We start from the raw sequence: 23,976 nt of genomic DNA on the forward strand, positions 1-23,976 counted from the left end.
ATCTTAATAGATGTAGGGAAGCATTTAACAAAATATAACACAATTTCATGGTTAAAAACTCTCAACAAACTAGAAATAGAAGGAAAATGCCTTATCTTAATAATAACCAAAAATGAAAAGCCCACAATTCATGTCATCCTCAATGGTGAAAAATTCAAAGATCAGGAACAAGACAAGAATGCCCATGGTTATCACTTCTAGTCAGCAAAATACCCAAAATCCTACCCACAGCAATTTGGCAAAAAAAAAAAGATATCTAAATATAACAAGAAGTAAAGTTATATCTGTTCATAGAAGCCATTATCTTATACGTAAAAATCTCTACAGATCACACACACATACACACGCAGAGACACAGAGACACATACACCCCTATCAGAACTAATTTAAAAATTCAGTAAAGTCATAGCATACAAAAATCAACAGATTTTTAAATTATACCTTTCTTTAGGGTAATGGCCATGTTTATATTCATCTGAATTTCTTACAGGATACCCAGCAGACTGCTATGGGCCTCTGTGCCCTAAATTTTGGTTAGACAATAATGATTGTAATAACTATCTATGACTTACTGATATGTTAATGATAGTTCTCAACAGCTGTGACTTACTGAGAACTTACTAAGTTCCTGACCCCATTCTAAGTACTTATGGATATTAAAACATATATTCCTCACAATGATTTTATGAGGTAGTTTCTGTTACAAGCCCCATTTTCCAGGTAAGAAAACCGAGATGTGACAAGGTTAGATAACTTGCCAAGGTCAGAAAGTCAAGTGGCAGAGCCAAGACTAAAACTCAGACAGCTGGGCTCTTGAGCTTATTCTCTTAACCCTCACACTGTACTGCATATCTTTATACCATATGAGAATCTTGAGGTCTGAAAGGCAGCACAATTCGCCAGTGTGACAGAAAAGAGAATTTCTGCAAATATGGAAGACTGTCACTAGAAGTGTCAGTGCCAAAGGGTAGCCACCCCACCTAGTCATCCATCTGGGCCGTGTTCTTTCATTGCACAATGTCTTTCCAGCAAGAACAATCTGGTTTCTTCCAGTATTTTCCCTACTTCTTCCTCCAGATCAGCAATTACTCTTTTATGATCAGTTTGTCTTTGAGGTCTCCCTATCCCGGATGTCACACCGTGGAATCTAGTTATAAGATTTACACTGTGATAATTTTGTGTTAACAATTGCCTTACCCCCAAATCCCAGTGTTTTTCCTCAAATGCTGATTTTTCTTAATGTATGCTAAAAATTAGCTATGGTTTGGCTAATATTCACTGGGCTTACCTGGTTCAGGTGGGCTATGATGGATTCTTAGTTGCTGACCACAGTCAAGTCTGCTCCATGTGTTTTCATCATTTTGAGGCCAAATAAACCCTAAAGGTAGGTACTTCTTAAGGCAGAGAATAGAACAAAAGAGGACAAACTATAATCATAAGGCCCCTACACAGGATACATATGCTAATGCTCCATTGGCCAAAGGAAGCAACATGAGCCCAAAATGGACAGGATGAGGGTATGTACATACTCTGCCTGCTCTATTGTGACGGAAAATCATATGGTAAATGAGCACAGAAATATATATTTTAGCAGTGAGTGAAGAATTAAGAATGATAATCCCATCTACAGACTTCTCTAATGTTCCAGAGACAGCAATGCAATGGGGTCTCAGCACCATCGGGGGCAGGAACAGCACAATAATGGCATACCCCTTGGCTCCAATAGGGACTCAGCCCCAGCAGTCATTTGGAAGTGGATAGATGAGACTACATCATCAGGGATGGCCAAAGAGTATATTCACGTACACTCCACATGTCTCCACATTCATGTATACTCCACATTCATGTACTAATCAGTTCTACTCATGAGACTCCACATGTCTCAGAAAAGTCACATTACTCAGAAAAGTCAGAAAGTGGGGCACAATCAACCAACAAATAACTACTGAGACCCCAATCTGCAACGTCAACTTGGTGTTATTGAGTTCAATAGAGAAAAGGTGTATCAGGGCCATTTGAGATCTCTGGGAGGACATGACTGACATAATTCCAATATGTATTGCATAAACTAGCATGTGATTAAGTTCTCAGCCACATAGAGGAGCTCCTGGAGAAAAGGACAGCATTTTACAAAGTGATAATTTCACAACATAAAGCACCTTCACAGAAAGCTTTGGGGAGCTGAGAGCTTTGAAAAAGGACCTTGAGCGTCCTATAGATAGGAAGAACAGATAGAAAATGTTAGATATGCATTTCCAGAGAGGATAACTGCATGTGTCAAGAGAGATGGGGGACGATAATAGAGTAAGATATTACAGGATTGTCATTCAATAGAGTTTTAGAAACTTACATTCCAGGAGCAAGAGGGGATAAAGGAAAATAGCCTGGGCTGACAAATACCTTGGCTGCCCTGGTATGAAATTTCTGAAATGTCTTTTTGAGTTAAAGTTCATTATTTTTTACTGTATCAAAGCCATTTAGTTTCTGACTAAACTATGTGGAGGGAAAAAACTTTAAATGATTCAACATATGTCACATAGAACTACTGAGCCCTGCCGTTCTTTTTTAAAGACAATCCCCATGAGAGTTCTATTTTTGGTTCGAGCAGATTTTCATTTCAGCCAAAGCTAGCTCGGATGATACTTTTCCCTTCTTTTCTATTCAGCGTGGGAGCCAGTTGGGATTCTTTAAAAGGCCTGCTGTGTTGCTGAGTGTCCTAGAAGAATGCAGCATTGCAGTGGCTCCAGCTGAACCAATAAATCATGACCTGGAAACACCAGCCATTGTGCCCTCCTGTTTATCACAAACAAAAGGAAGTGCAGTTCTTTTTCTTTTGTGGCAAGGTAGCACCAAGGGATTATGATAAAAGGTGGCAGAATTAAAAGCTGAAAGCTAGATATTTTTCTAGTTTGAGTTACAACGTTAACTTGAGATTATAAATTTCATTACAGTCACTCCTAGTACTCACCCAAATCTGATTGCAGAAACTTAAGAAGACTGAACACCCCTGCCCCTTTGCTGTGGTGGAGACTTTTGCCTAGTTCTTGCCAGTGGATGGAAATGTGTACAACATCAAGCTAAGCCGTGAAAAGCCCACACACGTTTCTCCAGTTTTTCTTCCCTCCCTTGATTGAATAGGAGTCCACTTGTTTCCAGTGGTCCAGCTAATAGTTACAGCATCCTATTGATCTGGAATAACAAGTTGCTGTACAGAGGACCATTGCCTAGGGGGGTGGGGGTGGCCTTGACAACCAGTGAACATCACATAAGCAAAAGGTAGACATTTGCTATGTTCACACACTAAAATCTCAGGATAATTTGCTTTCACAGTTTAATCTACCTACCTTGACTAATAAATGCTAAGCAAGATTTACAAGGTCTTAAAATATAATAACCTTAATTCGTGCTACAATAATGACTAGACAAAGTAGAGCCTAAAAGAAAAACGTGCTTGAGTAGCATGCATTGATCCCATAAGTAAAGTGAACTTTACTCATAGGTGAATCCCAGATATGGTTTGGCTGTTTCCCCATCCAAATCTCATCTTGACTTACAATTCCCATAATCCCCATGTGTCACTGGAGGGACCCAGTGTCAGGTTATTGAATCATGGAGGCGGTTACCCTCAGGCTGTTCTCATGATAGTGAGTGAATTGTCATGAGATCTGATGGTTTTATAAGGGGATTTTGCCCCTTTGCTCAGCGCTTTTCCTTCTGCCACCATGTGAAGAAGGACATGTTTGCTTCCCTTTCCACCATTATTGCAAGTTTCCTGAGGCCTCCCCAGCCCTGTAGAACTGTGAGTAAATTAAACCTCTTTATACATTGCCTAGCTTTGGGCAGTGTGGGAATGGATTAATACAGTAAATTGGTACAGGGTAGTGAGGCATTGCTATAAAGATACCCAGAAATATGGAAGCAACTTTAGAACTAGGTAACAGGCAGAGGTTGGAACAGTTTGGAGTGCTCAGAAAAAGACAGAAAAATGTGGGAAAGTTTGGAACTTCCTAGAGACTTGTTGAATGGCTTTGACCAAAATGCTGATTGTGACATGAACAACCAAGTCCAGACTGAGATGGTCTCAGATGGAGATGAGGAACTTGTTGGGAACTGGAATAAAGGTGATTCTTGCTATGCTTACCAAGAGACTGGTGGCATTTTGCCCCTGCCCTAGAGATCTGTGGAACTTTCAAGTTGAGAGAGATGATTTAGGATATCTGGTTGAGGAAATTTCTAAGTGGCAAAATGTTCAAGAGGAAGCAGAGCATAAAAGTTTTTTAAAGTTTGTAGCCTGACAATGAGATAGAAAATAAAAAACACATTTTCTGAGGAGAAATTCAAGCCTACTGCGGAAATTTACATTGGTAACAAGAAGCCGAATGTTAGTCACCAAGGCAATGGAAAAAATGTCTCCAGGGCATGTCAGAGACCTTTGCAGCAGCCCCTCTCAAGTCCGTAGGCCTAGAAGGAAAAAAATGGTTTCCTGGGCCAACCCCAGGGCTTGCTGCTTTGTGAAGCCTTGGGAATTGGTGTACTCTGTATCCTAGCCATGGCTCAAAGGGGCCAATGTAGAGCTCAAGCTGTTGCTTCAGAGGGTGCAAGACCTGAGCCTTGGCAGCTTGCACATGGTATTGAGCCTGTGGGTGTACAGAAGTCAAGAATCGAGGTTTGGGAACCTCCATTTAGATTTCAGAGGATGTCTAGACAAAAGTTTGCTGCAGAGGCACAGCCCTCCCGGAGAACCTCTGCTAGAGCAGTGCAGAGGGAAATGTGAGGTGCAGGCCCCTGCAGTCTCTACTGGGACACTGCCTAGTGGTGTTGTGAGAAAAATGGCACTATCCTCCAGACCTCAGATCCAGTGACAGCTTGCACCGTGCTCCTGGAAAAGCCACATTCAATGCCAGCTCATGAAAGCAGCTGGGAGCGGGGAGGTATTCTGCAAAGCCACAGGGTCAGTGCTGCCCAAGGTCATGGGAAACTACCTCTTGCATCAGCATGACCTGGATGTGAGACACGAAGTCAAAGGAGATGGTTTTGAAACTTTATGTTTTAATGACTACCCTATTGGATTTTGAACTGGCATGGAGCCTGTAGCTCCTTTGTTTTGGCCAATTACTCCAATTCAAAATTGTTGTGTTTATTCAGTGCCTGTACCCCCATTGTATCTAGGAAGTAACTACTTGCTTTTTATTTTACAGGCTCATAGATGGAAGGGACTTGCCTTGTCTCAGATGAGACTTTGGACTTGGACTTTTGGGCTAAAGCTGGAATGAATTAAGACTTTGGGGGAACTGTTAGAAAGGAATGATTGCATAGGATTTGAAAGGGGCCAGGGGTAGAATGATATGGTTTGGCTGTGTCCCCACCCAAATCTCACCCTGAATTATAGTTCCTATAATCCCCACATGTAGTGGGAGGGTCCTAGTGGCAGGTAATTGAATCATGGGGGTGATTACTCCCATGCTGTTCTCATGATAGTGAGTGAGTTCTTATGAGATCTAATGGTTTCATAAGGTGCTTTTCTTCCTTTGTGTGGTACTTCTTGTCAACCATGTGAAGAAGGATGTGTTTGCTTTCCCTTCTGCCACAGTTGAAAGTATCCTGAGGCTGCCCCAGCCCTGTGGAACAGTGGGTCAATTAAACTTCTTTCCTTTATAAATTACCTGGTTTTGGGCAGTTCTTTATAGCAGTGTAAGAATGAACTAATACAACCCCTCAGAATCTCATTTAGAACCTAATAGTTCCTACTTTAGATACAATTCAAATATAGTTTCTTCTCACTAGATCAAAACAGAAAGTTCACAAGGAGGGTATTCAGTGGGACAATTGCAGCAAGAAATAAAGACAGATGACAATTTATCAGCTTAGATGTTTCTGCTGCAGTCTTGTTCCTGAAACAGTTCCATTTGCAAGTTTCCATTTTTAATGCCTGATTTTCTGAAATGCCATTTAGTTTGTACGCTGAAGATGATTGTTCAATGTCTTCTCCATGACCCAGACCACCTTCCAATCCAATCATTTACTAGAGAGAACACCACAGGAAAAATATCAGAAGTGTGGCATTTTGACATGGGGACAACATAAGTGCATTAGCTTGAACATACATGTCTTCTTACCACTGGCTTATAGCACAGGATCTGAGCATAGTCACAAAATGCATAAAAGGATGTAAGCCATCGAGCAATCAACTTTCACTAACCAAAAACAGTGTGATTTACAGGAGGTACTTCATTATATATACACATGTAGCCCTGTTTAGTATAACACGCTTCAATCATATTTGCCACACTCTGGAGACTTTCATCTATGGCCGGGTCTATTTGTAATTGGTAATACCAGGTTTATAGTATTATAGACCTTTCATTAGCATCTTCTCCTGCACTCTCAACTACTGTTTACGAAAAGCAAAATTAAAAGATGGTGCCTGAAGCAGATTTGATGAAGGCTAGCAGATCACTTTATGTTATAATCATCAGATATTTATAACCCACCTCTAAGTATTCATAATCCATATCTACCTACTAATCAAATCGTCTGGCTTACTGTGCATCATCTGTCAGTTTTCCACATCTGAAGCCAAGCAAGGAGAGAGTGACTAATAAGATAAAATATGGTCAACTTAATTTTCTAACCATTTTTTCTTAATTGTCTTTCTTACAAAAAGTGTCTTGGAATTTAAGAAAATTAGTACCTTGTTTTCTTAGCCAGCCTATCTTCTAGAATTGCATCTGGAAATTTCTTGCCTGTGAGCACTGGATAACATTACGTTTAGCAACCAGGAGTTTGGAGTGATGCTGAAAAGAGGATAAATGAGGATGATGCATGCCAGATAACTAAGTGTAACCTAAAGGATGTCCCTGTTTCTTCCTGAGATGTGATTAAGTGTCCTTGGTGAAGAGCTCATATTGAATGAGGAAACTTTCACAGGGAAATCATTCAATACCTCCACAAATTAGATATAGTCAAGGACCCCTCATTTCACTTTTCACAGCCACAGGAACAATCAGCTCTACAGCAGTCATTTACAAAGTGGACTGTCAGACACAGCCATTTGTAAACACCGTTAAGAATAATGAATTTGTGGACAGGGGTCTCATCTCAGTTGTACCCCTCTCTATCACTTCAAGCAAATGGTCAGGCTGGAATGATGGGACTCAGTTGTAACAGGGCTTTAAAGTGGACCTGTGGGTGCCACTGGAAACAATGCTTTAATGTTACAAAGGAAGATTCATCTGGTTTAACTACAAATATAACTAATTCAAGACTTACTTTAACCATCTCCATTGAACTTCAAATAATGACTTGTAAAATAAAAAATAAATAAATAAAGCAAGTAAGATGCAATTCTGTGTGACTTACTCATGTTTACCAAGGAAATTTTCTTTTTTCTTTGGAAAATGTGGAGCTAAAACAAGGCAAATTTATCTTTCAGTAATTGAGGGCATGAGCATCTGTGTCTTGCAAGCTCAAGGATGCACATATTTGATTGAAGGATCAGCATTTGTTTCCATTTGAAGAACTTTTCCGAATGTGTAACAATTAACAGTTATTAAAAGTAATCACTATACTCCATATGAAAGAGTTGTCTTAATTTCTGAATCCCATGAAGTTCAATACTTGCATTTTGTCTTTCAAAAGCTTTAAAAATAGTTATCTGCAATTCCTGCTCCTATAGATATAATACTGAGGTGTGTTATTTCCTGGTAAAAGTTTTAGGAACAGGAATGATATTCTGGAATACAGCACTATTCCAGCATGGTAGGCTTTTGTTAGGAAACCACAGCAATTAAGAGGCAGCTTAGCATAGAGGAGTAGTTGGTGTCTCAATGGTGAAATGCTGCTAAGAATCTATTAATTCTTTCCTGCTTAAGTGATTCCAATATATATTACCACACACCTATGCAAGATGTCTGAATGTGTGTGTGTGTGTGTGTGTGCGCGCGCACGTGTGCGGTGCATGCACGTGCAAGAAAGGGATAGGATAGAAGGCTTGAATCATTTGCAAAATCATTCTGTGCACGACTACATAGGTCTACCAACTTAAAACTCATTCTTTCCCACAGCTATTTATTTATGTAACATTTTCAACAAGTATCACTGCAACTTGTATCAACAAATTTTAGTATTTCCATGAGCCTCAAGAATGTCCTTTCCAGAAAGGGGCTTCAAGATGCCTGAGTAGAGGCATGTGATACTTGCTTCTTCCACAAAGTAGAACCAAGTTAGCAAGTAGGTAATCACACTCTGAATAGATTATCTAGGAAAGAACACTGGAATTCAACAGAGAAACAACAGAAAACACTTAAGGCCAATAAAGAGAGGGGAGTGAGGCAGCCTGCTCATCACAAGCTGGCTTGGATCCCAGAGAGGCTTCCCAATGCAGAAAATGGATAAGGAGGAGATACCCAGTGATCCATGTTTCCATCAGGGATTCTGCAGTCTTAGCCACTGGAGAGCCAGTTGACCTCCACAGGCCCTGAGACTAAGTGAGCTTCCTGGAGACTGTGAGACAGCATTGCTCATAGAGGAAGCTCACAGTAGGTCCACCACACACACCAAGTCCTAAGTCGTTATAGCACAGCACCATTTTGGGAGCCCAGCCTGCCTCAGATGGCATCTCGCCCTGGGGCCCAACAGCACCTGCATCTCCATATCCCTGAACTCCCAATGATATCCCCCACCCACAGCCACCACCACTGCTAGCTGCTGCCACCAAAGCTGAAGCATGAACTATTGGCAATGACCCACACCTTCAACAGAGGGGCTGCTGAGCATTTAGAAGCATCCTGAAGACAGACCCCCATACCCACAGCCAAAGTGTGTGGTCCCCAGCCACCAGCCTACAGCTGCTGCCACTGAAAGCAACCCTGCCCTCCCCAATAGCAAAGCCACAGTACAGTCACCGCCATCCCCACTGAGCACTCTGCTGAGGTGGCGGGGATCACCCTACCCCTGCCCACCACAACCAGTGCCCCCATGCACAGCTCTGGGTGCAGAGGGTGCCTGAGACAGGCCCACTCATTCCAATTTTACCTCTCCAGTGCCAAAGCATACAATTTGGCATCCTAGAGATTGCATTGCTCCATTCACCACTGGTTTATCCCTGAGCACTCCTGTCAGGGGCCAGAGGATGGGTCTATTTAAGCTGTCACTTCTCCCATAGCTGGCACCCACATCAAATCAAGTATATTTGACTAAGGAATCTGTATTTGCTTACACTTGAAGAACTTCCTCCTACCAAGGCACATACACCTCCCACTGAGACCTGGGAACTGGCCTGCCCAGCCCATTGCAGATACCATCAATATTAGCATAAACTGCTTGGGAGCCAGAGGGTTTTCCTTCCACTGCTACTGACATTGTTTCCCAGCAGCCGAGGATCCACCCAAACCCTAGCCATCGACTGCTATTGCCAACACCAGAACAGGCTGCCTGAAGGCCAGAGGTTTGGCCTTTCAGGACCCACTAACGTTGATGTCAGCATATGCTGCTTGAAGGCCCAAAGACAGGCATACTTAGCCCACTGCTTCCACCGCTGGGGTGCAAGAACTGGCCCATATGGCATCCCCATCCCAAATAAAACTTCACTACAGCCTCTATTAGCAACTATACTCTAAGCCACTAAGGAAAACACAGATACCACTAATACTATTTACAGCAAAATAAATTGTATGGAGACTACAGTACTCAGGTACTCAGAATCAAAGCCAAAGTGGCCTAAAGAAACAACACCATAGAGACATCTTCAGGGAAAAAAATGTAATATATGAAAGCAGAAACAAAAATTTGGAAGAAGTGGCTGTTATACCATATGTACAGATATCAAAGTAAGAGCACATAAAACATGAAAAGGCAGGGAATTACAACACCTCCCTAAAAACACAAATTCTTCAACAAGAGATGCTAATGAAAAGAAACGGGAAATTCCAGAAAAAAATTATAATAATTACATTAAAGAATCTCAGTGAGATACAAGAGAACACAGACAAACAATACAAAGAAATCAGAAAAACAATTCAAGATATAAATGAGAAATTTACCAGAGCTATGTAAAAGAACTAAACAGAAAAACTGGAATTGAAGAATTCATTCAATAAAATGAAAAGTTCATGTGAGAACCTCAACAGTAGACTAGACCAAGCAGAAGAAAAAATTTCAGAACTTGAAGATAGCTCTTTTCAAAAATGCAATCAGACAAAAATAAATAAAAAGTAATTAAAAATGAACAAAGCCTACATTACATATAGGACACCATAAAAAGACCAAATATTCACTATTTGGTGTCCTGGAAAGTGCAGAAAAAACCAAAAAGGATCAAAAAACCTATTTAACAAAATAATTGCTAAAATCTTCCCAAATCTATCAAGAAATTTAGACATCTAGATGTAGGAAAGCTCAGAGATCTCTAAATAGATACAATTCAAAAAATCTTCTCTATGGCCCATCATAGTCAACCAGTCAAAAGTCAAAGGCTAACGCAGAATTCCAAAAACAAGAGAAAAGCATCTAGCTATTACTGAGTGAACCCCCATCAAACTAACTTTTGATTTCTCAGAAAAAGCTTTATAGGTCCGCAGACAATGAGATGATATATTTAAAGTGCTGAAAGAAAAAGGAAACTGTCAATGAGGGGTACTATACCCAGCAAGGTTATTATTTATAAATTAAGGATAAATTAAGCATTTCCCCAACAAACAAAACCTGAAGAAATTCATCACAACTTGAGTGGTCCTATAAGAAGTGATTAAGAAAGTTCTACATCTGGAAGTGAAAAGAATAATGAGAGACCCAAGACCATTGTTCTTTATAATCTAATATCCCTCGCTATCTTAGAGGTTCTGACCTTGAGCTCTTCTGCATGTTAGGCTGTTTCCCTGAAGTGAGGGTCTATGAATGGACATCAGGGGACTGGTAAACACCCCAAATTCCCTGAAACCATGTATGCATGTGTGTGTGTGTGTGTGTGTGTGTGTGTGTGTGTGTGTGTGTACACATTTTCTTTGACAAGAAGGTCTTTAGCCTCCATCAGAATATCGGTTTAGATCTAACACTCACCCTTAAAAAGGTAAGGAAGACTGTGTATAGTAAGCATTCCTTCTATAGTCTGCACCCAGCTCCATAATACATTTATTCTTTCCATCCTTTCAAAGTCTGTAAAGAGATTGTAGGCAAAGCCCATCTTGATTTCTTTCCATCTTTTGTTTCTTCTCTTTACTTTCTCCTTCCCCTTGAAGCATCCTTGTCCTCTGAATTATGTCCAGGTACTTTCTCATGAAATTATTCTCTCAAAGGTATTAATAGCAGGATGTAATGATATTTTTTCTCTCACAACATTATTTTGTTCTACATTTAAAACACACAAAAAGAGTAAGGCTTCAGCCAAAAACTAATTCTGATAAGAATTTCAGACACTATGGTCCCTGGATTTAAATAACTTATGAGTCCCTCCCAGCACCTCTCTAATCCCACCTTCGAGTGTTGATCTGAGGCTGCCTACAGGTGTGGCTGATCCACCTAATTCATCTAATCCTATTGAATTAGAAATGTGTCCTTTTCGCGATCTTCTAAAAAAGACAAGCCTCTTTTTTAAGCTATAGAAGATCACTAAAAGGAGATATTTCTAATTCAATAGGAGAAAAACCAGCCAAACTTGTTGAGAAGTCAAATAAAGGTTGGCTTATTTTCATGTCCATTTGTATTCTGCTCACACAGCCTTATCTCTAAGTTGTATAATTTTATACCCTTAATAACCTCAGACCATACAAGAACCCACATCAGCTATCCTCTCTACAAAGTGAAAGGGTAGGGCCAGCATTGCTTATCTTGCATGTCCTATAACCTAAAACAGAATCTTTTAAAAGAAAGTGCAGGCAGAGGAATAATGGGCAGTTTCCCAGCTCACACTGCACCTCTCCAGCACAGAGCATCCTGCAGAGATTGTGTCAGTTCTTCCCACTCCCTGGAGAAATCCTGCTAAAAGAAGCCCCCACACTCTGCTTCTCCACCTTCCTCTGGGCTAACCTACCTCTGTGTTCTCTCCTGGGAAAAGCTGGGGTTCTTCCAGAAACCTTTCCACTCTTTTTTAGAAATACACCCAAGGTCCCTAAGCATATTAGGTTGTTCACAAACATATATTGACGCAGCTGCTTCCTCCTGGATAGCAGAATGTGGCCAATTATCTGTTGATGATTCTGAGAAAAAAAAATTGGCTCTGTATAATGAAACCGCTTAAATAAGCCTAGAAAGATGGATCATTTTAGACAATCACTGCAGCTTCCATGAATCTCTTATGGCACTCCTAAAACCTAATCATCCCCTATATTTTGCCCACTTTTCTGAGCATCAGTGGGTGTATGTGTCTTTGTTCCATTAGTATTAAAGGGAATTTAGAGCACTTAAAAGGAGGCAAGCCTTTCCCTAGAGATGTAATTTTATGCATTAAGATATCAAAATATGAGAGGATACACGTTGATTTGTGGTAGATTCATATGATTGGTTCCATTAACACTAATAGGAATAAGGCCTATCTCTCCCTATCACACTGATGGGGCAGATGTATAAACTCTGGTGCCTCAAAAAGTCCAGGCTTTCTGACTGATCTCACCCTTACATATAGTTTGCTTTGGTTTTCAAATCCAGCTGGATAAATAGGGCAGAGAACCCTTGATTGAATATAGGTACCAAGTCTTCACTCTGGCAGCAGTAGTTTATAGGGTATGGCTTTAAATGAATGCATGAAACCGATTCCATAAGCCACATCTATCCAATTCATCTATGATTATATCTTTCAAACGATAGGCAAAGCAAATCAGAGATTCAGTTTTTCTAGAAATAAGATATAAAATCCTGAACCACAAAGATCTATGTATGCATCATGTCCAAGCCTCCTAGGAAACCAGCAATCCCCTTATGGGCTCACTGTGCATATCCCTCCACCCCAAGCCTCACCTGTCTTCTACCCTTTAGGGTAAAAATATGTACTTTACTGTATTTCCTTTAGTGTCTTGTATCTGTTGCTCTTTCTGATATTTTTCTCTCCACTTTATGTTCCATATCCTTAATATTTACTTAATTACAAAACTCCAGGCTCTGAAAACATAAAATTTAAACAAGATACAGTACCTTAGGAGGAAGACAACATGATCAAATTATCCACTAAAAGCCACTAGTCAACAAGGAATCTAAGGAAAATTAAGTTATAAATTATAGTAATTAAAACCACGGAATTAGATATCCCTGGGTTCCATTCAAACGTGTAATGTGAGATCTTGACCAAATCGTTTAGCCTCTCCTGCTTCCATATCAGTTGACATTTAAACAAAAACGTCATGTCTACCCTGTAGGATTGTTGTTAAGCTTTTGATTGGTAATCTATGGCCACAATAATGCTACTTAAAAACATGTACAAAACCTCTGTGCCTTACAATAATAAATATGCATTCTTGTTTATGACTCTGTGGATTGCCTGGGAGGTCTACACATCTGACCTGGTCTTGACTGACTCTGACTAGTTTGTTTATCTATCTTAAGTGAGTTGGTTGGTAAGTCAGATCTGGCTGATTGTTATTCAGGCTGCCATAACAAAATACCATTAACTGAGTGTCTTAAAACCATGGAAATTTATTTCTCTTAGTTCTGCAGGCTGGGTCTGAGATCAGCATTCCAGCGTGGTCAGTTTCTTGTGAGGGACCTTTTCCCATTGCAGGCAGCAAATTTTCTACTGTGTCCTCACATGGTGGAAGGGACAGGGAGTTTTTGGGGTCTCATATATGAGGGCACTAATCTCATTTGTGAGGCTCCTACTCTCATGGCTTAATCACCTCCCAAAGGCCTTACCTCCTAAAACTATCACATTGAGTGTTAGGATTTCAAAAGGCGAATTTGGGGGAGACACAAACATTCAAACCATAACATTGGTCAAGGATAGTCTCAGCTGGGATGGTTCATCTGTGCTCCATGTCATCTCTCTCAGCTGGCTTCTTCATGCTTGTTCTCCTGGTGGCAGAAGGTCCAATAAAGAGTGGTTCCAACCTCTCCAGATTCTCAGTCCTATGCTCTTAGGTACTGGGCAATGACCAACACTGACTGCACCTGTGCAGTTGGGCCACCAATTGCTTCCTGCAGGAATGTCAGGCTAACCACACAGCTGAGTTTCTGGTTCATCCTATAGCATCTGACTAATGTAAATGCCATAATGAGGAATCCAACATCTGTCTTTCTAAGAAAAGCTGCTAAATATTAGATGATTCTAAACTAGACATGACTAGGAGTCAATCCACTAGAAGATTATCTTTGACCAGTAGAAAACAGGACACAGGAGGGATCAGACAAGTAAATAAATAAATGTCCTCATCGTATTTCCTTTCATGGACTGCTCCATGGGCAACAACTTTATCAAACCTGTCCAGAAACATCACATGGGGCTAAGCTTCTGCCCTTCCCTGCCTCTCTTTCCTTTGTCTTCACCCTCTTGCACACCTCTCGCAATCTTGGTCTCTGACTTTTTCTAGGCAACTCTAGCTAAAATAAATACTTTTATTGTTTATCTTGTGCATATGTTGTATATCTTTAAATTGTATAATGAGTCAACAAGATAAACAATAATATACCAATATTTGTCTAATGATTAAAGCTTATAGGAGCTACCTCCATACAAATAACATGCATGTGTAGTCCACTCATATGAAAAATTCAAATAGTTTTATGATTAAATGGTAAAAGTGATAAGACTGCTTCCTGCACAGCTTGGAAATAATTGCATTGAGGCAGGTATTGGAGGAAAAAAATTGCTTTGGTGCGAAGTTAGGTCGAGTTTTAGGTCAGGTCATAGTCAGGCAATTGCAGATGTTTTGCAGAACAGATTGAGTCAGTGGGATGAGTATAAGCAGCCGCAAAGCTCCACACCCCCAACATACAAAGTCCAGAGTTCACAGAACAAAGGGCTTTATTTCATAGTCTACATTTTCCTAGAAGATCTAGTTGTCCTTTTGTATCTGCCTTTAGTCCATATCCCTCCCTTCTCAAATTGTGACAGTGACTAAAGCATTTTATCAAATTGAGAGGTAAAAACTGAGAAAAACAAAACTTCTCAAGCTCCATCAATGGACTAACAGGGGAGGGAGGTTTGCTTCCTGTCCTCAATATCCTCGACATCTGTGAAGAGATAGTTGTTCTTGAGTTAGAGGAGGCTGAGGGTGAGGTGGGCATGATCAGAGCCATAACACTATGAAGTTATCTGTTGAGTTATACCGTAGTTGCTGTGTCCTCTTCAGTTTAAGAAAGAAAGTGTAATCTGAGTTTTACAATATGATTTTGGCAAGGAGCCAGACCTGAGTTCAAACATGGGTTCCCATCTTTACTAACTTGTGATTTTAAACAAGTTGTATCATCGACCTTTCCTTAGTCTTACAATAAATAAGAACATCCTCCTGGACTCGTGTCTTAAGTTAGCTACCCCAGAGATGAAGATTCATATGCAAAGGATTTATTAAGGAATTGCTCTCAGGAATAGTGAAGGAAGCTAATAGAAAGGAAAGAACCAAATAAAAAAAGGAGAATGAATGTTTAGGTGAATTCCAATCTCAGCTTGTCCCCAAAGAAAGCTCTAGAGTATAAATTATACCCACAGTTGGTCCTACCTCAGAACAAATAAACTGATCTGTCTACTTCAGTGCTAATAAGTTACTAGTTAAGGCTCTCATCTGTACTTGTAAATTAAGAATAATATCAATATTGCTGAGCTATTTTAATTATAAATTTTGTTTTAAAAACACTTAGCAGTGTGTTTAACTAAGCAATTCTTCTGTTGGTCTAGTCTGGGGTCACCTCTGTAGCTTGGGTCACCTGGCAGCTCAAATGGGGTGAGTGGTTCTGATGATTTCAAATACATGCTTCTGTTTTAGAGACAATCTAAAGCATGATTGTCTAACCTGAGGCCCATGGGCTACATGCAGCCCAGACAGCTTTGAATGTGGCCTAACACAATTTCATAAACTTTCCTAAAACATTATGAGATTTATGCATGGAGCTTTTTTTTTTTAAGTACAAAGTAAGAATATGGCTTTTGCCAGGTTGTTTATAATAATGATTGTCACTAGTATTGAAGAAATTGAGCAAGTTGCTTCACACGTCTAGCCAAAGCAGAGCCTTGAAATAGGAGACATGTGCTTAATTATTTTCTTTTAAAATCTCGGTCACAGAAGCAAAATGCTTATATTCCAGGTCATTTGGCACCTAAGTGTCTTCTGGGTGGCTCAAATTCTAAAATGAATTAAAAATAAAGTGAAGAAGCACACTACCTTTGAACCCTTGAACTTGAAACCAAGAAAGTATGAAAGGAGATCCTTTAGTATTTATTTCAAGAGGCATCCATTTCAACCTCTAGGTTAAAACAGTCCAAGGAAATTCTTTTTTTTCAGATTCTCTCCTAGGTCAACTGTAAATGTTTCTGGGTTTTACATTATATTCCATAGAGAAAAGCTTGGGCTGACACTTCCTTTGCATTTTTATGTTTGTGTTGCTTAGATCTTCTTATAGTCCCTGTTGATAGCTACCAGTCATTCTCCCTCAGGGAGCGAGATTTAAAATTATCAATAATAAATGCGCATCCACCAGAAATGTAATATCTCTAAAACTTGACCTTCTTGAAGTTCAAAAACAGGATCACTAAATTAGAAGGAAATCCTTCTGTGTAGGGTTGACCTTATTGACTGTAATGAGAACCAGAGGTTCAATCTGCCTCCCAAGTGTGTTGTAAAGAGGAAGAACAGAAAGAAACACAAGAAAGTGGAGATGAGGGTCCTTCCGTGGAATTTGGTAACACAAATGTGTTGAAAGACTTCTGTGTTTTCTCACTTTGTTGCTGTGGGGCAGTACCCCTGCCACCTTCTTTGTGAACCCCACTCTAACTCCTACAACCACATCCACAGCAATAATACTCAGCAATGACTCTGAGGATAACACTCCTCTGGTATTTTTCCATATTTGTAAAATATATTTGGAACTAGAAAGTGAAGGGTCATAAAAAAGTCAACAGTTTCATATTTAAAGAGCTAAGATCCAAGTACTTAGAAACTTTCATCATTTTTTGGTGCTTCCCCTCCTGCCCTGTGTTAACTTAGAGAAGAGTTAGCAAAGACAAAGTCACCTACTTTAGTGGGTGGGTTGTCACACATGTTGAGCCATGTCACAGATACCATACTAGGTGCAGGAATATTTCCTTCAAGAAGCTTGTAGTCCAGATGGGAGATAAGGCTTTCTAATTGGTTGATACAGTGCCAAATAAATGAATTTTATTATGGTTATACAGTTTCAGTGACTGAAGAAATTATTGAGAACCAGGCTGGTCTTAATAATAATGTTTGCAAGGCAAACATTATGAAGGAGGTTGATTTTGGAAAGCAGCTTTCTGTAGGCAGGCTGAGAGGAGCAGAGAAGGCATCCCATGCTTAGGGCCTGCATAGGCAATGGCACAGCAGAAGGGAGTTTACAAGACATATCTGATGCACAGTGAGCCTACCTGAAACAAAGAGTTTACAACAAAAAACTTGAGATATTTTAACCAGGGCTAAATAATCTTTCAAATTTTTTTGAAATGTCAATGTCTTCCCTTATTAAGCAATCACTGGTTGTTGTTTAACTTATTATATTAGTTATTTATTTCTGCATAATCAACCACCACAGACTCAGTGACTGAAGACAATAACCATTTTATGTTCTCATGATTCAGTGGAAAAACAGTCTGAACTGTGTTTAATGTTGGTCTAGTCTGGGATCACTCATGAAGCTTGGGTCATCTGGCAACTCAAATGGAGGTGGGTGGTTTTGATGACTTCAAATATATGCTTCTGTTTTAGAGAAAATCTAAGGCAAGCTTGTCTAACCCACAGCCCATGGGCCACATGCAGCCTAGACACCTTTGAATGTGGCCTAACACAATTTCGTAAACTTTCCTCAAACATTATGAGATTTATGCATGGAGCTTTAAAAAAAAAATAGTTCATCAGCTATCATTGGTGTTAGTGTATTCTATGTGTGGCCCAAGACAATTCTTCTTCCATTGAGACCCAGGGGAGCCAAAAAATTGGACATCCCTGGTCTAAAGCCATAGATTCATTCATATTGGGGCACATCCTCCCCTGCATTGCACTATCTCCATGTTTGAGTCTAGACTCCTGAACTTCTTTTACTCTGCACTAGAGCTACTGAAAACTGGTCCCAATTCAGATCCCAGGGAAGGTTCTTGGATCTTGAGCAAAAAAGAATCCAAGGTGAGTCCAGAGTAAAGTGGAAGCAAGTTTATTAAGAAAATAAAGGAATACAAGAATGGCTACTCCATAGACAGCAGGATGTTCCTGAAAGCAAGAGGAGGAACACATCCACCTTAGGTTCAATGCTCGTTTACATACAAGATAACAAAGCAAAAATCATGAAGAGATGTGCTCTACTACAAAGGATCATGACAAGGGATTGTTAATCTTTGTGTAACTACTGTCTACCACAAAAATCTGTATTGTTATTGTTAAAGCGAAGCTTATTCTTAAACTAAGAATGCTTTTGTTCTTATGCTATTGGGACATCAGGGCATTTCCTGCGTCTGTTAAGTCATGGATCTAGTAAGTCCTGGGTCTGTTCAGTAAACATTATTAACCTGTTCCCTTAACCATGAACTTCTTGTGACTAAGAATGCCTAACTTTCTGGAAATGCAGCCCAGCAGGTTTCAGCCTCATTTTACTCAGCCCCTATTCAAGATGAAGTTGTTCTAGTTTGAAACTTTCTGACACTAGGTGGAATCAGCTTCATTTATTTTGCTTTTCTATTAATGCCATGAGGAAGTCTCTGAAGCCCTTAAATGATATCAAAAGAGATAAGAATAATGGGTGTGAAGAGAAAACATTTATCTTTTGCCATAGCGAAGAACTTCTAAGTGAGATATTAAAGTTAGAGGTAAGTCTATATCACTTACCCAACCTTAAAACAGAAAATCCCAGCTGAGTAGGGTGGTGCATACCTGCTGTTTAGCTACTTGGGAAACTGAGGTGGGAGGATCACTTGAAACTAGGAGTTCAAGGCCAGCCTGGGCAACATAGTAATAATACCCTGTCTCTTAAAAAATTCCTTAGCATCAGGAATGTTCTGGAATGAATAGGTAAAGAAGAGGTCAACACAGCTTGTTCAGGGCTTTACAGTATGACACAGAAAGAGTCAACAGTCTTATGAGAACATACCCATGATAAGCCTGAACAACAATGGTGGTATTTTTTACTCACTAGGGAGAAAATAAGTCTGCATGGTCCTGTTATATGTCTGCAGGCCCTGGCATAGATATGAAAAGGACAAACATCAGTACTTTGTCAATCTTTCTCCTTTTGGGCTTAAGCAGGAGATACACAGCATGCCAGCAATTAACTTTTCTTCTTAACACCTGCAATATAATTTGTCAATATCCAAAAGTAATATGTATTTTTATTTACTTGCAGTACAAAAATCTAATGCCTTAACCTCCCAATATTTGAAAAAGTTGCCACTTAGTGGTCTGAAACACAATCTAACTAAATGGTGCCCAAATGAGATGAAATTGTTTATGTGTTGTCTAAAAGAATCCTAAAGAGCCTTTTAAACAGAGGGAATACATTTATCTCAGTCCTCTGCCTACAGTCACTTCCCCAAAGGCACTGTGGAAGGGTCCTCAATGTGCTTCTGAAATGTTAATTCATTTATTTCTCAAATGCCTTTGTTAAATCTATAAGAAGAAATAATTTACTGCCATTTTTAAGAAGAACATCATTGGCATCTCCTTATATCCCCTTTGGCCTCAACCCTGTGGTGTACATTGACCTGGCATCCGAATGTCAACATTTACATCTCATTTGCCTGAGGGCTTCTCTTGTTACCATACTTCTCTGCCCTTATGTACAACAGGCAGAAAGGGCTGGAGAATGAAGTTTCTCAGGCGTAGTCATGAACCAATGACTGACAAAAATAAAAAATCAGTTTCCCACTCTCAGCTCCTTCTCACCTCTGGCAGGATATCTCTAAGGTCCATATTCCATACTGGCTTCCAGAGTTACCAAAAGGGTTAAATTCCAGTGGTATACAGTGGCACCAATCTTGAGGATCCACCCTGTATCACCTGCTTTGATGTCCTGGTGTTTCTTGGCGTTATCTCCTAAATTAACCACCTACAAATCCTTGCCTGTGATTTTTCTTCTGGGGGAAGCAGAACTAAGCCAAACAGTTTATCTTTAACTAAATCAGATCGAAATCTGATATTGGGGTCCAGAGCTCCTTCCATAAAACCATGATCTTTTTTCTATATTTAGAATTGTGAAGTTTATAAATTAGAAGAGGACAACAGAGGAGAAAGCTGAGGATCACAGAAGTGTAGAATTTGCAGACATGAAGCTTCTTGGTAAAGTGAAGCATTATTTTGTTCCCAGAAAAACTCAGTCTATACACACCAAGCCATACCATCTTGATTGTTTTGAGAGCATCTACACATTTTTTCTTATTGAATATGATATAATTAAAATAATATACTCCAATAAAGAAGAGAGATAAACTTACAGACAGCAGGAAAATTGGGCCAGAAGAGGAGATAAGGAAGGAGTAGATGAAGAGAAAAACAGGTTAAATAAGCAGGGAAGGTTAAAGTGAATGAAGTGGCTTTCAGTTTCAGACACCCACTGGAATCACTTCAGTAGCTTTCAAACATACTGAATCCTGGATTCATTCCCCAGGGATACTGATTTAATTAATTTGGTGTGCAGCCTTGACATTGTGACTTAAAAATAAAAGTTGACTCTAATGGTTAGCCAGATTGAGAACCACTGGTCTGGTGTAACGAACTGCACAATTCTTCCATAATTGAGATAAGAAATCATGTTGCTTCAAGGAGGACCTCTCAGAAGGCAAAGGAGGATCCAAAAATATTTTAAAAAATAACAAAAGAACAGAAATTATAAAAATGTTTGAAGTTTTTGAAGTGTACAATTAACCAGTGAACACTTATGAGTGCCATGTAATATATTACAATTAACTTATAGTGCTTGTTGTAGGCAAAAAAAAATGTCCTCAAAAGAGGTACATTTTTTTAATGCTGGGACCTGCAAATACATTACCTTACATGATAAGTGGGACTTTGCAGGCATTATTTGAATTAAGGAATCTGAGAGGGGGAGATTATGGTGGATTACCTGAGTGAGCCCATTATAATCACAAAGGGTCCTTATAAAAAGGGTCCTGAGTTTCAGAGTCAGAACAGGAGATGTGAAGATAGCAGAGGTTAGAGAAATGCCACTCTTAGAAGAAGAATGCATGCCTTTAGAAGCTGGACAATGCAAGGGAGGGATTTTTCTCTAGAGCCTTCAAAAGGGACGCAGCCCAGCCAACACCTTGATTTAGCCTTCTAAGACACATTTTCAAACTTCTGACGGTCAGACCTTTAAGATAATATATTTGTCATGTTTCAAGCCACAGAGTTTATGGTAAATGCTTACAGTGGTAGTAGTAAGCTAATGCAAGGCTGGTGGTGTGGTCTATTAATCAGATAATTTTAAAGTTGTTTGATGGACATTTTCCTTCACTTCTATACCCCAATGCCATCCCCAGAAGTAATGTAATCTAAAGATAATTTTGAAAAACATAAAATAAAAACCCTTTGTGAACGTATAGCCCAAACCAAGTGGCCCTCTTGGCCCTCGCTGATAAGCTCTGATTCCAAGGGCAGAAGATGATATTGCAGATGATATAAAATAGGACACATGCTTACATGTGCCTGACTACTGTGCCCAAAAAAGAGAATCAGAGATTGTAAGCAAACATTTCTTTATTCATTTATCCATTCAACCATTCATTTATCCATTCAACCAATACCTACTGGATCCTGCTATTGTGTTGGATAGGGGGCGTGATCTAGTACGGTTAGGGTTGCCAGGCAAAATACCAGATACACAGCTAAACAAATTTTAGAAAAACAACAAACAATTTTTTTGCATAAATGTGTTCCAAATATTGCATTATGCTTATGTTGAAATATTGTTCAGTGTTTATCTAAAATTCAAGTATAACTAGGCATTCTGTATTTGTATTTGCTATATTTGGCAACCCTAGGTATAGTAGTTCTCAGTCGGTATACCAGGATACAAGGCTGTGCTCTAGTAGTTTCTTGCTATATATTTTGTGTATAACCTATTTTGATAGAAATTAGGCCAGATTTTCTCTCACGCATTTTATTCTGATATGTAGTTTTGTTCCAAAGAAAGACTAGACTTTAACAGGTCATTTCGTCAATCAACTAATATAGTGTATGCCCACTATAAGCATCATGCCAGCTACTAGAAGTAAAATGTTGATGGGGCCAGGTAAAGTCCTTGTTCTCAAGGAGCATGTTTCTTTGTTATTATGATGGTTGAATAAATGATCATAGTGCTAAAGCACATAGTAGTAGGTGTTCAGTAAATGTTATAGAATGACTACTTTGAGACTGGTGACTTAGTGCTCTACCTTCAAGAGGCTCAACTTCAAGTGAGCAGGTTAGCCCTGCCCAATTGCTCTGTCATAGGCCCAGGAAGAGAGACATGACTAGATTTCGTTCTTCCTCAGTGAGATAAGTTTCCAAGTGGCAGTTCAGGGAGTGAAGTGTGGTAGACTCTGTGATGTTTGTTGAAAGTCAAAATCCCCTGATGCGACACTGCATTTTTTTCACCTTTTTAACCCATATAGAGATGGCCATAATTCCTAATAGGTGGGAGTCCTGGTCATTCAAATGTTCCCATTCACGAATTTTATTAAGATACAATTTATTGAAGTACTTTACAACCATGAAGGAGATAAACTTGTTTTCACAGTTGATTGGTTTTTAACTTGTTGGTCTTATATCCTGAATCCTTGCTGAATTTTATTTGCTCTTATACATTTTTGTAGATTCCTTTGTATTTTTTATTTTAATTTTTAATTGTTATGTGCAAATTTTTTGGAAATTTTAATGAATATTTTACTTTATATAGTTAAGTAAATATATTTATGGGGTACATGAGATATTTTGATATAGGCATACAATATGTAATAATCACACCAGGGTAATGGGATATCCATCATCCTAAGCATTCATCATCTCGCTGTGTTATAAACTTTCTAATTGTGCAAACTTTATGTACTACAAATTATTGCCCTCTATAGTCACTCTTTTGTAATATCAAATACTACATCTTATTCATTGTGTCTAACTATATTTTTCTACTCATTAACCATCCCCACTCTTCTCTCTCCCCCACTACCCTTCCTAACATCTGTTAACCATTATTTTCCTTTCTATCTCCATGAGTTCAATTGATTTAACTTTTAGTTCCCACAAATGAGTGACAACATGCAATGTTTGTCTTTCTGTGCCTGGCTTACTTCACTTAACATAATATCCTCCAGTTCTACCCATGTTGCAAATAACAGGATCTCATTTTTTTAATGACAGAATTAGTACTCCATTGTGTATGTTTCCCACAACTTTTTTTTTTTTTTTTTTTTTTTTTTTTTTTTTTTTTTTGAGACGGAGTTTCGCTCTTGTTACCCAGGCTGGAGTGCAATGGCCTGATCTTGGCTCACTGCAACCTCCGCCTCCTGGGTTCAGGCAATTCTCCTGCCTCAGCCTCCTGAGTAGCTGGGACTACAGGCACGCACCACCATGCCCAGCTAATTTTTTGTAGTTTTAGTAGAGACGGGGTTTCACCATGTTGACCATGATGGTCTTGATCTCTTGACCTCGTGATCCACCTGCCTCGGCCTCCCAAAGTGCTGGGATTACAGGCTTGAGCCACCGTGCCCGGCCTCCCACAACTTTTTTATCCATTCCTCTGTCGATGGACACTTAGGTTGACTCCAAATCTCAGCTACTGTGAATAGTGCTACAATAAGTGTGGGAGGGCAGATATCTCTTTCATATACTGATTTCCTTTGAGTATGTAGCTAGAAGTACAGTTTCT

The 23,976-nt window shown here is 39.5% G+C and overlaps 1 long non-coding RNA gene across 1 annotated transcript; it reads left to right on the forward strand.

Annotated features, from left to right (window-relative positions):
* Positions 1-1,230: 1,230 nt before the first annotated feature.
* LOC116562902 lies at positions 1,231-17,963 on the forward strand. Its single transcript, XR_004274126.1, has 3 exons — positions 1,231-1,241; positions 6,340-6,346; positions 17,868-17,963. It is a non-coding gene; the product is annotated as an uncharacterized LOC116562902 (long non-coding RNA).
* The last annotated feature ends 6,013 nt before the right edge of the window (positions 17,964-23,976 follow it).

The sequence above is a fragment of the Sapajus apella genome, unplaced genomic scaffold (genome assembly GCF_009761245.1).
Source record: "Sapajus apella isolate SASKATOON/1434 unplaced genomic scaffold, GSC_monkey_1.0 scaffold33, whole genome shotgun sequence".
NCBI classification, from domain to species: Eukaryota; Metazoa; Chordata; class Mammalia; order Primates; family Cebidae; genus Sapajus; species Sapajus apella.